At 43.6% G+C, this 15,875-nt stretch overlaps 1 long non-coding RNA gene across 1 annotated transcript; it reads left to right on the forward strand.

Annotated features, from left to right (window-relative positions):
* Positions 1-3,244: 3,244 nt before the first annotated feature.
* On the forward strand, positions 3,245-4,336 carry LOC308323059. The gene is made up of 6 exons (XR_013964795.1): positions 3,245-3,324; positions 3,425-3,489; positions 3,586-3,667; positions 3,756-3,834; positions 3,921-3,988; positions 4,167-4,336. It is a non-coding gene; the product is annotated as an uncharacterized lncRNA (long non-coding RNA).
* Positions 4,337-15,875: the final 11,539 nt, after the last annotated feature.

Here is a 15,875-nt window from a genome sequence, read left to right on the forward strand (position 1 = left end):
GACAGTGCGGTTGCGCAATCCGGTCTAGGATCGCTAAAGAAGGAAAAGCCAAGCCAAAAAAATAATAATAATCTGCGATCCGGTTTGATATCAATAATACAGCTTATCAGACGGAACATTACGCCAGAAGTTGCTGGTTGGATTCCTTATGACGGAACGTTCCACCAGGAGCAGTAAAACCTTTAACATGTATGTATACTAAGCATGTAAGCCCTGAGAGCAGCAAATTAACAACTTGCAAATGAAATACCATTAACTGGGCTTGGAGGACACAACTGTCCAGCAAAACCCACGTTCCATCGTCATAAATAGTGTAACTGAAACTGAGATAATAAGTGTTGTCAAAACTTTAAAAGTCCTGTATTTTACCATGTAACTGTAAAGCACTGAAATAAACCATTCATTCATTAATTTGTGTGTTCATTCATTCATTCACATGGTTGTATGTGTAGCATTTAAGCTGCCTTAAGTGAGAGACATAATTTAGTGCCTTAAACAACCATTAAAGTCCATAGGCTGGCAAATGATTTACGTCATCAGTGATAAAAAAAAACCCCAAACATATCTTCAAAGTCCATAGACTTGGCTGGCAAACAATTCCGGGGCTCCTAACAATTGCTTGGGCTTTTGATCACTAACTAGCCTCACTATCCTGCAATTGGATTCTCAACATGCTAGCATGTGGCAGCTTAATTGGAACCATTTGACATCATGTTAAACACAGCTCCCCATGTACGTATAGTGGATTACTAATTTACTACTTTCGGCCCATCTAACATCACAGCCTAAAATGCACTCAAAGTGTAACATTTAAGAGAAGATATTCATGTCAAGCATACAGCATCTCTTTGCATTCACTGCATAAAGTCTGAAACTGTGTATAGTTTTAGGTCAAAGTAGGCTATAAGTTTTGGATAAGAGAGACAGAGAGAGAAAAGGGAGCATTGCCACTGCCCCATGAGTTCTACAAACTCTACTTCTCTGGGGACTCACAGGAGAACTGTAACCATTTCTATTCTGATACGAAGCAAAATCAACTCTCTGCTTGAACCCACCAGCTGATTTACATTTGGAGCACCTATAATCTTCCATTCATCAGAGAGAGAGAGAGAGAGAGAGAGAGAGAGAGAGAGAGAGAGAGAGCATTTCCCACATTCTTTTTGCCCTTGAAAAGTAGCCTATAGTGCTGGTTTGCAATAGTAACTAAAGTTTTAAAATAATTGTAGTGAAGTAAAAGTATATTTGTCTCTGAGATGTAGTGGAGTAGAAGTAAAAGTACTGGAAATTGGAAATACTCAAGTAAAGACCTCACAACTGTACTTACAGTAAGTACGGAAAGTAGTAGACTTACGTCAAATATTAATCACAATCAAGTCAAATACAGTAAGACAAGAGAGAGATGGGGGAAGAGAGGTCAGCGACTGAAAGTTTCTCTTCCAACAGAAGAAGTAAAAAGGAAGCAGTTAAATGCTGCGACTAAGAATTTGAGAGAGGACTGAGATCAATGAAGGCTATTGTGTCAGAGTCTGGACGTCTGTCTGACTGTCTGTCTGTCTTGTCTTGCATGCACTCGTGTGTGCGCACGCACACACACACACACACACACACACACACACACACACACACACACACACACACACACACGTGTGTTGTTAACTTGGATCAACTGGTTAACTGTTTGTTTATATTGGAAGTATTTGACTTATGATTTATGTTTGAACTTTTGGTTTAATAATTAATATTGGTGTATTATATTATAATATATATATCATGTTATAATCATTTTATATATATTATAAAATACCTTGAATTTTATTTTCTAAAAGCATGCATGTAATGATATAAACTGTTAATAGAAAAATGATTAAAGATTCGATACTGATCACATCGAACTCTTTACTCATTTAATAGTTTTTTATTTAAAGTTGTACAACAATGAATTTTGGAACAAAAGACTGATTTAGGCACCTGGCCTTGCAGGTCAGGTTTTTGTGTGCTTGAAAGGAAAGCCCTTGGATGGTTCTGGTACCGGCTGGTACCTGGACCTGGCGAGCCGACCCGGTCCTCGACGCCCCCCTCCCCCCACACATGCGGTAACCCTGTTCTCCACACTGGAGAGAGACTGAATTTCCCCTAGAAATGAGGAACTCAACATGGACTGAGAGAGTCACCACCTTTAAAGGGGCCCCCATTTTGTGTTTATTATTTTCTATGAATGTTCAAAGTTGTTTAAGTTTCTGTTTTTGAGTCAATAATAATAATATTTCAGTTACCCTTTAACTCCAGTTTCTGCCTCCCTTATTTCTTTGGTTTTCACTTCACACATTGAGCTCCTTCCTGTTTTATGCGCAGTCAATCCCTTTACCATACCAACCTTTAATTAGTCATCCATTGTGCCACTTGCCACACACACACACACACACACACACACACACACACACACACACACACACTTTCACTTTTTCCTTGTCTGTGCTGTCCCTCCCTTCATCCTCTCTCTGTACTCACTCCTGTCTGTAATACAAATAAACTTGTTATGGAGATCAGTGCACGGTGCCGCAGCACTGTTGCAGATTCAGCAACAACACACGCCCGAGTCGTCGATAAATCACAACGCATACGTGTACATTCTCACTGTCATCCGGGGCCCCCATCTGCCTGGGATGAATAACACACTGACTAAGATGTATACTGCATATGTACAGTATGTGCATAAATGCATACTATGAACGTCTTGCCCGTAAACCAAACAACCTGTGCTCAAAACAGATTTCCCTGTTAGAATGCCAGGCAAATATCACACGTCCAGATGGCACTCAAAGCCGAGCGAATGGAACTGATCTGGTCGGGAACTTCAGTTTTCGTTCCTGCTTCCTATAGGATGGCAGGAGGATCAAGCAGGCGGGCTGGGCTGCCTCACAGGGAACAGGCCACCTGTGCCAGTGGGGTGAGAATAAAGCCTAATTTATATTTTGTGTGTGTGTGTGTGTGTGTGTGTGTGTGTGTGTGTGTGTGTGTGTGTGTGTGTGCATGTTTGAGTTTGCACGCACATGCTCATGCTTGCTGATATTTCTGGAGACTGAAGTGGCCCGTTTTCTTTCAAAATCTCTCTCACACACACGCACACATGTGTGCGTGTTTCATGTTGGTTTGGCTTGTGTATATGTAATCAGTGGGACTGAACCAATAGGTGTCATAGCACCACCCCCCTCAGCTCAGCATATAAGGTAGCTGGACAGGCATAGGGAATAGGAGGTGTTTTACCCAGGATCTTTCCTGTTCCAGTCAGGCTGTGTGGCGTTTGTTTGTGCTCGTAGCATCGAGGTAAGCTCTTGGTTTTACTACTATAGGGTTACCTGTCCCTAGGTTGATATGTCAACAACCTTTATTTAGTTATTTATTTATGTTTCTTTTTCTTCGTCAGAAACTGTGGAGCTCGCAGTTAGTGACAGCCCTGTCAGCCTGGGTGTATAATTCAGAGAAACCAAGGTAGGCTTGCTTCATATCGCAACAGCACAAACAAGCCTTTAATTCATGTTGAACTGCCTTCCCGTTTATTTATGCAAACCCTTGTCTCGTTGTTAGACGCAGTTAGACGCAGAGGCAAGCGGCGAACGAGAGCCTGGCTAATGTGTGTGTCCCTGTGTGTTTACACAACAGTCTTGAGGTAGGCTTGCGTCCGTATTGCAACAGTATAGCAGTTTCGCTGTTATGGTGCGAGTCCTCATGATGTTTGTGATGTGTTTGTTGCACAGACGGTGATCCGAAAGAAATACACTGACAGGAGCCTGCCTAACGTATGTGCGTGTGTAAGCCTGCACACTGAGTCTAGAGGTAGGCTTGCGCCCATATTGCGACAGTATAGCAGTCTTTGTCTTATGAATGAAACTGAGTCCTCATTATATGTTTATATTACACAGACGGTGTCCCGACCGAGCCAAACACACTGTTGTATCGACCACCTGGAGTCCCTGACCATCTTAACAGGGTATGGGCTAGTTTGCATAAGCAGCAGTGCAAAGTACATTTAATGCACTTTATTAATTACTGTATAACTGTTTGGCTACATCAGTGTTGTAGTCAGAATCTGATTCTGAGTACAACCAGGAAAGCACTTTAGCTATATGGTCAATTGGAGGCTAATCAAGGTTTATGTTCCATTACAGATTGGGCCTCATACTGTGAACCGCTGTTCTTTTTATCTTTTTTTTATATTTTGAATTCAAGTCTATGCTGCTATAGTTTTTATACTTTTGAATTCAAGTCTATGCTGCTATAGTTTTTATACTTAATTGGGATTGGATGATATCATATAGCCCAAGTGGCGTCTTAAGCACTTTTACTACTTTAACCAAAGAGTTAACTAGTTAATCGCCAACGACGGATATATTGGTTTCAGGATTATATTGCATAGTTTCACTCGTGGACTACTGTCCCTTTTACAGTGCAGTGTTCTTTTGGGCTTTTAGCCTTTCTTATTGATTTGCAGTGTTTTTAATGCCAACCATATTTGGCTCAGAGTGATAGTGTGCTTATGTTGCAGTGCTCAATCTTGTGTTTATGGACCTAGGAAATGAGTGTAAATTAGTGCAATCGATCCAATTCCTTATCTGTGTAGTGAACGACTTGATAACCCCCTATTGGTATCTCTGTAGATAGTGAATATACGTTTTTAAAGGAGATGTCAATACTGTGAATACATGTATGTTTTTAAAGGAAATGTCAATACTTTGTACATTCTAAGAATAAAGTTATACTCTATGAAGCAACCGACAGTTATTGTTCACTCAAACTGAACACTTACCTTGGTATTCCGGGTCTCCCACCCTGTAATTGGGAGTGGCGTAGTATTACTGTGACATTAGGAGTACTTAGCGACTCCACTTGGTTACAATTGGCGTAGTCGGCAGGACTTATTGTTGGTCGGTTGGAGAGTTGTACATTGTATTGGCATTTGTTAGTAGCAGCATAGCAGGTTTTATTTTATTTTTTTAAAGAACAGCGGTTGGCAGTCAACCTTTTCATCACGAATCAATCCTCTGGTCGCTCTCCCTGGGACTGCAGTCGCTATGGAGGAAGAGCTCCAGAGCCTACGGGAGGAGATGGCTCAGCTCCGAGCTGAAAATCGAAGACTGTCGAACAGTCAAACTGAGAGACTCTCTGTGTCAGACCCTAGGGAGAGAAAATGCTCCAAATTCTCAGGGTCTTCACTTTCTGGGGCCTTAACTGTGGACGAGTGGGTGGAGGAGGTGGAGGGTTGTTTGAGGGCAAGGCACATGTCCACAATTGACAAAGCCTTGTTTGTGTACGACCATTTGGAAGGTGCTGCTCGTACTGAAATTAAATTTAGAGCTCAAGGGGTAAGGGAGGATTCTGAGCAGATTATTACAATACTACAGGAGTTCTATGGTTGTTCAAAATCCTATGTGTCTTTGCAACAAAAATTCTTTGAGAGAAAACAGAAAGAGGGAGAATCATTGCAGGATTTCTCCCACGCTCTTATGACTTTAATGGAAAAAGTGCAATTGTGTAACGCTATGTCCAATTCACAGATTTTGCTGCGAGACCAGTTCTGTGAAAATGTGAGAGACCATATGCTGCGCAGAGAACTAAAGACATTGGTGAGGCAAAATGGAGAACTGTCTCTACTTGACATTCGCAAAGAGGCGATCCGATGGGTCGATGAGGGTCAGCCTTCAAGAGAAAAGTATGTACGCCCCATTCCACAAACTTGTGAAGCTCAGGCCACTGCAACTAGTGAAGCAGTTGGCGTTGGTAAATCGGAATATGAAGAGTTAAAACACATGTTTGTTAAGCAACAAGCTCAATTGGATAAGATCACACAGGCTCTAAATTCTAATATGGGTGCAGGTAGAGGCAGATCGTTCTCCAGCGTTAATAGATACCAGCGTGCCCCTGATGGCCGACCCATATGTCTTAAGTGTGCGCAGCCAGGCCACATCGCTCGTTATTGTACTCAAGGCACCCCGCCCTCACAGGCTAGCACTACTGCTGCACAGATTACACCGGCGGAAAACTAGAACCTTCCCGTGTGCAGAGTCAAACGCTGGAAGGGGGTTTTTCCGACTCACATATTGAACACCAAGAGATAATCCGCAAGTTAATTGGGCCTTGCTCGGTAGTGGTGGTGCCCATGGGCGGAGTGGAGGTTCCTTGTCTGCTGGACACTGGCTCCATGGTTACCACCATTACAGAAAGCTGTTTCCATGAACATTTTGCACACTTGTCTAAACATGAACTGCGCGATTGTAAGTGGCTTGGTCTCAAGGCAGCTAATGGGTTAGACATACCGTATTTGGGCTACATTGAGCTTGATGTGAAAGTGCTTGGCACATGTCTGCCTAGTATGGGTATATTAATTGTGAAAGACCCACCTGATGGTGTTCTAACCAGTCGAAAGAAAGCCACCCCTGGTATACTGGGCATGAATATCATCATTGACTGTTACCGTGAACTATTTGCACAACATGGCACCAACTTATTCCAGAGCTCTGCTGTACAGTCTGCTGCAGTGGCGTGGAAGCTGGCCTTTCGCCAATGTGAGAAAATAGAAGCAATAGTAAGTTCATCCTCTGCCTTTAAAGTCAGGGTACAAGGCAAACGCCCCATATGTGTTACAGCTGGAACACTGTTAATGGTCCCCGTTACTTGTCCCCAGGTTCCATCTATGGCGTTTTTGCTCGAACCCCTTGGGCCATTGGATGTTGGTCTCCCAGAGGGCTTGCTTGTCTCTCCTGCCCTAGTCCACGCTGAGAAAGGTACCCTCTATGCCCCCGTCACTAATGTAGGTCAGTCTGATGTATGGCTAGTGCCCCGCAGAGTGATAGGAACTGTACAGGTTATAGAGGGTGGAGATATTGTAGCGGGTAATACCCCTTGCATAGACCTGTCCATCGATGCATCCACCCAAGAATGTACAGCGTATGTTTCAGTACAGGCGGTAGAGATGAGCAGTAAGGCTTCCATTGACATTGAACAGCTTGACTTTCCGGGCCTCTTACCTGAAGATAAGATTGATGCAAAGCGCCTATTGACTAAATACAAGCATGTATTTGCTAAAAGTGAGGGCGATTTAGGATGTACCAACCTCATTACACATGAGATCCCACTCTTAGACGACGCACCCGTCCGTCAACCTTATCGCCGCATTCCCCCCTCGCAGTATGAGGCAGTCAGGGCACACATTAAACAGTTACTTGAAAGTCAAGTGGTCAGAGAGAGTTGCAGCCCGTATTCATCCCCTATTGTGCTGGTGGCTAAGAAGGATGGGGGCATACGCATGTGCGTTGACTACAGGCAGCTGAACGCGAAGACCCGGAAAGATGCATATCCACTTCCAAGGATCGAAGAGTCCCTTGATGCCTTAACGGGAGCCAAGTGGTTCTCCACACTAGATCTAGCCAGTGGCTACAACCAAGTACCGATGGCCGAAGCAGATCGGGCTAAAACGGCATTCTGTACCCCCTTTGGCCTATTTGAGTTTAACCGAATGCCTTTTGGCTTATGTAATGCACCTGGGACTTTTCAACGCTTAATGGAGCGCATGTTTGGCAACCAGCGTTTCCAATCAGTCTTGTTGTATCTTGATGACATCATTGTGTACTCTTCTACAGTACCACAACACTTGCAACGTCTAGAAGAGGTCTTTTCCCGTCTCGATCAACAAGGTCTGAAGGCAAAGCTATCCAAATGCCACTTCTTCCAAAAGAAAGTCAAGTATCTTGGCCATGTTGTCTCTGAAGAGGGGGTAGCCACAGACCCAGACAAGTTAGCTGCAGTGCGTGAGTGGAGGCGGCCTTCGCATTTGGCTGAACTACGATCCTTCCTGGGCTTCGCCTCCTATTATAGAAGGTTTGTGGAGAATTTCGCCAAGCTAGCAGCCCCTCTCCATCACCTGGTGGCACGTGTGAGTGGACCCAACAAAAAGGGTAAGACCCCTAAAACCCCCTTGTCCACCTTCTGGGACGAACACTGTGAACAGGCATTCATGGCGCTGAGAGAAGGCTTGACGACAGCCCCAGTCCTAGCTTATGCCGACTTTCAGAAGCCCTTCATCCTTGAGACCGACGCCAGCCATGGTGGTTTGGGGGCAGTTCTTTCTCAAGACCATGACGGGAAGCGCAGGCCGATAGCCTTTGCTAGTCGAGGCCTTAAACCAACTGAGAGAAACATGGAGAACTACAGCTCCATGAAGCTTGAGTTCCTTGCCCTTAAATGGGCCGTTACAGAAAAATTTAGAGAATATCTCTTGGGCAATAAAGTAACGATCTACACCGACAACAACCCCCTCCGACACCTCCAAACCGCTAAGCTGGGAGCACTGGAGCAGCGATGGGCTTCCCAATTGGCTTCCTTCGACTACACCTTGGAATATCGTCCAGGTCGTAGTAATGGCAATGCTGATGCTTTATCGAGACAGTATCTGGACCGGTTCACCCCTGGGGTGGAAGTTCCGGCGGCTTTACACCACTCTCAGCCTGCCTCGCCTGTCTCCCATGAAACTCACATTCGTGAGATGGCTGCCATGCCTAGTTTGTCACTGTTGGAATTGTCATTGCTACAGAAGCAAGATCCAGTCATTGGCCCGGTGGAGAAATACTGGCGTGAAGGGCGGAACCCTGGCCGGGAAGAGCGTGAACAGCTGAGCCAAGAGAGCAGAGAGCTGCTTCGCCAGTGGGGACGCCTGGTGGAGAGGGAAGGGGTCCTGTACCGAAAGATCTACCCTCCAGGTGGGGGTAAAGAACTTTTCCAAATACTATTACCCCAGTGTCTGAGGGAAAAGGTTTTCCAGAGTGTGCACGATGGCCATGGACACCAGGGGGTAGACCGCACCTTACAATTGACACGGGATCGGGGCTACTGGCCAGGTATGTCAAAGGACATTGAAAAGTGGTGCCGTAACTGCGGGAGATGCATCCTAGCAAAGGAAGGCCCTAGAATAAGGGCATACAGAGGCAGCCTCCAGGCATCTCGACCTAACGAGCTACTAGCTATGGATTTTACTCTACTAGAACCAGCCAGTGATGGACGAGAAAATGTTCTAGTGATCACAGATGTTTTCTCCAAGTTTACACAGGCAATCCCAACAAGAGACCAGCGGGCGAGCACTGTGGCAGATATATTGGTGAAACACTGGTTCCACCTGTTCGGGGCCCCCAGCCGTATTCATTCGGACCAAGGCCGAAACTTTGAAAGCAAAATAATAAAGCAGCTGTGTGCCACCTACGGCATCAAAAAGACCAGGACGACCCCATACCATCCTGAGGGAAATGGCCAGTGCGAGCGGTTCAATAGGACGCTCCACGACCTCCTCCGTACTCTACCACCAGAGCAAAAAAGACGCTGGCCTCAGCACCTGTCCCAACTAACCTACTCTTACAATACTACTGCGCATCACACTACTGGTTTAGCTCCCCACTATATCATGTTTGGCCGCGAACCCCAGCTCCCTGTCGATTTTCTCCTTGGGGTTGACGAAGACCCAGGTGAGGAGCCCCCAGAGGAATGGGTACGAAAGCATCAAGAGTCCCTAAGGACAGTGTACGACCACGTACGGCAACAACTCCATGACAAAGCAGAGCAACGGAACCGACGACATAACCAGCAGGTGACTAGTCCTGGTTTAGAAGTGGGCCAGTTCGTCTACAAGAGGAATCACCAGGTGAGAGGGAGGAACAAAATCCAAGACCGCTGGCATTCCTGCCTTTATCGGGTGGTGGACAGATCCCATGACCAGGGGATGGTATATACCATCGCCCCTGTCCACCAGGATGGCCCGGCCTTGCGACTACACCGAACAGAGCTGCGGAGTGCACCAGAGAGGGAGGGACCTGATGTCCAACCGGTAAATCCAGTACCTGTCACTCCGGACCGTACAACTCCAGATCATGCCCTAAGTGACTCGGAGGAATCGATCGTTATGGTTCTGGAGGATGATGTGAGAAGAGATCCAGGCATACGAACACCCGAACCGGAGGATCAAGGGAGCCCACTGCATCCGGGACAAGACCAGGGAAGTAGCCCGGGATCCATTGAAGGCTCAGAAGAACATATATCGCCACCTTCCCCTGGTCTGCGCCGTAGCAGTCGACGTAATGCTGGTTGCCACCCCAACCCTCACCGGCTGCCATACCGTCAAACAGTATGTCACCAGCACAATATGGGGGCCTGCTTCTCAGGGGCCATATCGTCGGGACGCCGATTCAACTTTGGGGGGGCGAATGTAATCAGTGGGACTGAACCAATAGGTGTCATAGCACCACCCCCCTCAGCTCAGCATATAAGGTAGCTGGACAGGCATAGGGAATAGGAGGTGTTTTACCCAGGATCTTTCCTGTTCCAGTCAGGCTGTGTGGCGTTTGTTTGTGCTCGTAGCATCGAGGTAAGCTCTTGGTTTTACTACTATAGGGTTACCTGTCCCTAGGTTGATATGTCAACAACCTTTATTTAGTTATTTATTTATGTTTCTTTTTCTTCGTCAGAAACTGTGGAGCTCGCAGTTAGTGACAGCCCTGTCAGCCTGGGTGTATAATTCAGAGAAACCAAGGTAGGCTTGCTTCATATCGCAACAGCACAAACAAGCCTTTAATTCATGTTGAACTGCCTTCCCGTTTATTTATGCAAACCCTTGTCTCGTTGTTAGACGCAGTTAGACGCAGAGGCAAGCGGCGAACGAGAGCCTGGCTAATGTGTGTGTCCCTGTGTGTTTACACAACAGTCTTGAGGTAGGCTTGCGTCCGTATTGCAACAGTATAGCAGTTTCGCTGTTATGGTGCGAGTCCTCATGATGTTTGTGATGTGTTTGTTGCACAGACGGTGATCCGAAAGAAATACACTGACAGGAGCCTGCCTAACGTATGTGCGTGTGTAAGCCTGCACACTGAGTCTAGAGGTAGGCTTGCGCCCATATTGCGACAGTATAGCAGTCTTTGTCTTATGAATGAAACTGAGTCCTCATTATATGTTTATATTACACAGACGGTGTCCCGACCGAGCCAAACACACTGTTGTATCGACCACCTGGAGTCCCTGACCATCTTAACAGGGTATGGGCTAGTTTGCATAAGCAGCAGTGCAAAGTACATTTAATGCACTTTATTAATTACTGTATAACTGTTTGGCTACATCAGTGTTGTAGTCAGAATCTGATTCTGAGTACAACCAGGAAAGCACTTTAGCTATATGGTCAATTGGAGGCTAATCAAGGTTTATGTTCCATTACAGATTGGGCCTCATACTGTGAACCGCTGTTCTTTTTATCTTTTTTTTATATTTTGAATTCAAGTCTATGCTGCTATAGTTTTTATACTTTTGAATTCAAGTCTATGCTGCTATAGTTTTTATACTTAATTGGGATTGGATGATATCATATAGCCCAAGTGGCGTCTTAAGCACTTTTACTACTTTAACCAAAGAGTTAACTAGTTAATCGCCAACGACGGATATATTGGTTTCAGGATTATATTGCATAGTTTCACTCGTGGACTACTGTCCCTTTTACAGTGCAGTGTTCTTTTGGGCTTTTAGCCTTTCTTATTGATTTGCAGTGTTTTTAATGCCAACCATATTTGGCTCAGAGTGATAGTGTGCTTATGTTGCAGTGCTCAATCTTGTGTTTATGGACCTAGGAAATGAGTGTAAATTAGTGCAATCGATCCAATTCCTTATCTGTGTAGTGAACGACTTGATAACCCCCTATTGGTATCTCTGTAGATAGTGAATATACGTTTTTAAAGGAGATGTCAATACTGTGAATACATGTATGTTTTTAAAGGAAATGTCAATACTTTGTACATTCTAAGAATAAAGTTATACTCTATGAAGCAACCGACAGTTATTGTTCACTCAAACTGAACACTTACCTTGGTATTCCGGGTCTCCCACCCTGTAATTGGGAGTGGCGTAGTATTACTGTGACATTAGGAGTACTTAGCGACTCCACTTGGTTACATATAGGAGATCCAAAGACAGATGAACGTTTTGCTAATTCTCTCTCTCTCTCTCTCAGTGCGTATACCAGTGGTGGGACGTGGAGAGGAGCGAGCGAGGCCTTCTACTCCACGGGAGCCAACCTGAAGAGGATCCATGTGTGACACATGACTTCTCCACCTTCATCACCATCGACAACGAAATCCTCTACGTCCTCCAGAGGGTACAGTGAGAGAGAGGGGGAGAGAGAGAGAGAGAGAGACCTCTACATCCTCACAGGGTGCAGTGAGAGAGAAACACACACAGAGAGAGAGAGCTGTTGCCAACCCAATCCAAAGTTCTGCTTCCTGAACATGTCCTCTACAGTTGTTCTCAAACCGGTTCAAGTCGTGAGCCCCCAAATTAGGTCCTTTTTGGTGGCGTGGACCTGCACCTGAAAAACGTGTCTGCCAGCTATAGGGACCAGCAAAGATTTGTGTAAAATAAATGTTTGCTTCAAAAAATATACATCAAAGATTTGCATAACTTTTCATGACTTTTTCAAATAGCAAAATAGCAGATCTACACACGCCTGTAAAATATGGTTAATGTGGTGATTGTGACGCTATATTAACGACTATTTTCCGGAGACCCCCTGGAAATCCCCCCAGTACTAGGTCTGTATTATTATCACAAGCTTTAAACACTGAAACCCTCCTCTATACTTCGTAAGGTAGACCTGAATTGCCTCTGTGTCTGGTCTGCTCTCGTTTCCTCCTGCACCAAACAGAAGAAATACAGCAGAAATACCAGATCTACAATGTATCGCGACACTACGCGCTGTGAGACGCCTTGTAGACGAGCTATTTCTGCCGAATGCTCCCCCCAGAATAGTGGGTTCTAGTGGTTAAACACTCTCAACCTGCCCTCCCTGTTTTGGGAATAGGCAGAAAATGTTTAAAAGGTTTCAAAAATTGATTGTCTATGACAAACTAATAACTATGATGTAATGCAGGTTGTTAAATGAAACAACATGGTTATATATATTTTTTTAATATATGTATATATATATATATATATTATACTAATATGTCATTTTGTAAGCACATGCAGCTGTCCTGAGCCCTGTAGAACATCCTGTGTGTAACCGACTCACCATTAACCTGGGGGGGTAAATAAAACACAAACTGATGTTTTTTAGCATAGAGAAACATGAAAATTTGAAGATCTTTTATCATTATTATTATTGTTGTTATCTGGGGCAGTTGGATCTGTGGGTTTCAGGGGAACTGCAACAAACACAGAGGACGAGGTAAACCTTAACCGCACTTCCTCAGCCACTGTTGCGGTTGGCCGTTAAATGAATACTTCAAATCTAATGATTATTCTGTGGCCAGCTGAACAACACTCGATGCATTTCATTAATATTGTGGGGATTTGCACTTCTTGTGAGCTCATTTAAAGCTTCTGTGTGTACATGTATAAATACTATACGTCTATTTCTCAGTCGTAAACTGTAAACTGTATTATCTATGTCGGGTTGAAACCTCATACACTGTCCAAAACTAACTTTTCGGCGATCAAAGTCATGACATGAAATGCAGCTCAAAGTGCTTTAGGGCAATGGAGAAAAAAAGAAAAGCAAAGCAAGGCATAAAACATAAAAATAATAGCAGTAATGCAATACAGTGAGGTCATGAATAACAACGTGTTTTATAGTTGCCATTTTTTTAGGCACAGCGAGTAGGCCAGCAGTGGAAGACCTGAGGGGGCGGTTTGGGACACATTTAGGCAGTCATGTACCGTAGGTAGGAACGTGCGAGACCATTGAAAATCAATCCTAAAAACCTAAAAGGTTTCTGTTCGACAACAGCGATATTAGAATCCTCATTGTTCATTTTACTCCGAGAGCGTAAAAGTGGACCCCAAATCACACGTACTGTATGTATATAGTATGTACACTGAACTTTGTATCAAAGGTGTATGATTCTGTATAGTTGTGATTTCCACGTTATTATTTTCTTTTTTGTCGTGTTAACGATGGCCTGGATTTGTGCACCAATCTTCCCATTGCTCCCAGGCAGCACGCCGACCAGTAAATCCTGTTTGAGCCAACTGCTGCTGCTGAGGCATTTTAACCACTTTCATGTTGGCGTCCTTATATGTTGGGCATGCCATTATAGGCAAACGTTTTGGGCATAAACTTAACCTTTTTGTCTGTCTGTGTGTGTGTGTGTGTATTTTTTATTTTATTTTTGTTGGTGAATTGTTGAATTTGTAAGTACGGCTGTCCTGTGGTCAACAATCATCAATGCCGTGGCCTGATTTCAGTCAAAAAATGTCATATTGCATTATGTTATGTTATATCATGTTAGATAATCATGTCACCACACAATGCCACAATGACTTGTACCTCTTTTGTCCTGTGCCAGGTGACATTTCACTGGCTCCGGGTTTCCGGGGGTTTCACATGAGCTTCTCAAATTGTGAAAACGCTAATTGAAAAATCCAACAAACAGAAAGTTGCTATTTTTACCTTTTTTTTGTGAAAATGCATTAGAGAAATGCCTCTCCTCTCCTCTCTCTAGTATAACTTTGTTTGTGCAACACAGTCTCACCCGCAAAAAGTCAAATGTTCATCTTATGGTGGACATGTTTGCCTGAAAATGAATATTTGAAATGTTTCATAGCTTTAGAAATAAGAATATTTTCATCATTTTTTTAAATCATCAAATGTCTTCCTTTCACCAAGAAACTCCAATCACACTTTTTTATAGCTTACTGTGGAGACACATGCTGGAATTTTTTACTGTTTTGTAAAAGGAATCTTTTAAATGTTTCATAGTTTTAGAAATATAGTGCTTTCAAATTTGAGAAATGTATAATAGGGGTCAATTTTGACACATCAAAAAATGATGATTTCAACCAGCACCCTCCTACAGATTGTGCTGGGTTTGAAGTAACAGAATTCTACTAGAAATTCTACAGATATCATTTGATTTATCCACTGGGCCACTTAGCAGCACACAGTTCCAGGCTACTTGATGTCAGTGTGGAAAGGAAAACTTCACAGTAAAGAGTTGAGTGGGGTTTGAACCCATGCACAATATCCAGACAATGGTGACAGCACCCTAACTCAGTGACCCACTTGCTACCTGTCACAACACAGTCTTCCTTTGCCTCTGAGTTGGAGTTTGCATTCAAATCTATTTAGGTTCATTCATCTTACGGTGGACATATATTTTCTTTCTGTGTGGGTGTCTAAGGTGTAGTGGGAGTGTATTATCTATAGCTAGCTACACTATCCTTCCTATCTCAATAAAGAAAATAATTTAAAGACAAAAGTGCTGTGCATTAGCTGGGGTTGAGTGTGTCGGCTGGCACGTTTTATGACTAGGGTACTCAGTCAGGTGGGCCAAATCTGCAGTACTGGTACTCTGATTGCATGCAAGCCCAATTCAAGCACTGTGCAATAACTTTGTCGTTCACGAATATTGTCCAATTTACAGACGTAGCCTAATTCAAATGCATGTCCGTATACAACCAGCAAACTTTGGTGTGGCAGGGTAAATTTGTAATGAAATGTACCGTTTTGATTTCTGTACTGGATTGTCCATTTTCTAAAGCTTTTGCTACACCTGGTTACCAACTTCACAAACTCCTTGAAAATGTATAAATATTCCCAATTAAGAATATATGAAAGTTTCACTTTTTGAATTATATTATTAAATTGTTTTGAGAAGGAGCTGTAATTGTATTTGCTAAATTTCAAGGTACTTTTACTAAAGGTACTTGAGTATGTTTTGAGTCATTTTTTTTTATACTTTATACTCCTCTACATCTCACAGAAAAATACCGGTATTGTAATTTGTACTGCAGTTGTTTGAAATCTTTACTTATACAAGTTACTTAGATTTAGTTTATTATTACAAAACATTAATCAATGA

Source organism: Protomyctophum bolini, assembly GCF_963924005.1.
Source record: "Protomyctophum bolini genome assembly, chromosome: 2".
Taxonomy (NCBI): Eukaryota; Metazoa; Chordata; class Actinopteri; order Myctophiformes; family Myctophidae; genus Protomyctophum; species Protomyctophum bolini.